Here is a 350-nt window from a genome sequence, read left to right as displayed (position 1 = left end):
GAGCTTTGATTATTCAACAAATTATTCTTTCTAATTCATCTCTGCGGGATTCTGCATTCCTCGGGTCAAACCAGGTCACCGTCGATGAGTTAAGTCTTATTCCTTTCAAAATTTCTTTTAGTTTTGGGAACAAAATAAAATCTGGGGCTAGGGTTAGGGTTGTAGGGTGGAGAGGGTAAAGTTTTCCCCTTAATTTCTCAAAAAAACATCCATTGCAAAGCTCGAAGACTGAGCTGAGGCATTGTCATGATGGAACTAAATTTCCAAGGTGGAACTTTCAGTCAGTTTTCAGTTTTCGTCAAGCTTCTTCATAATGAGCGCCCAGGATCGCCCTTTGGACTTCGATCAAA

Source organism: Penaeus monodon, chromosome 19 (assembly GCF_015228065.2).
Source record: "Penaeus monodon isolate SGIC_2016 chromosome 19, NSTDA_Pmon_1, whole genome shotgun sequence".
Classification (NCBI taxonomy): domain Eukaryota; kingdom Metazoa; phylum Arthropoda; class Malacostraca; order Decapoda; family Penaeidae; genus Penaeus; species Penaeus monodon.
Note: the sequence above shows the minus strand (reverse complement) of the source record.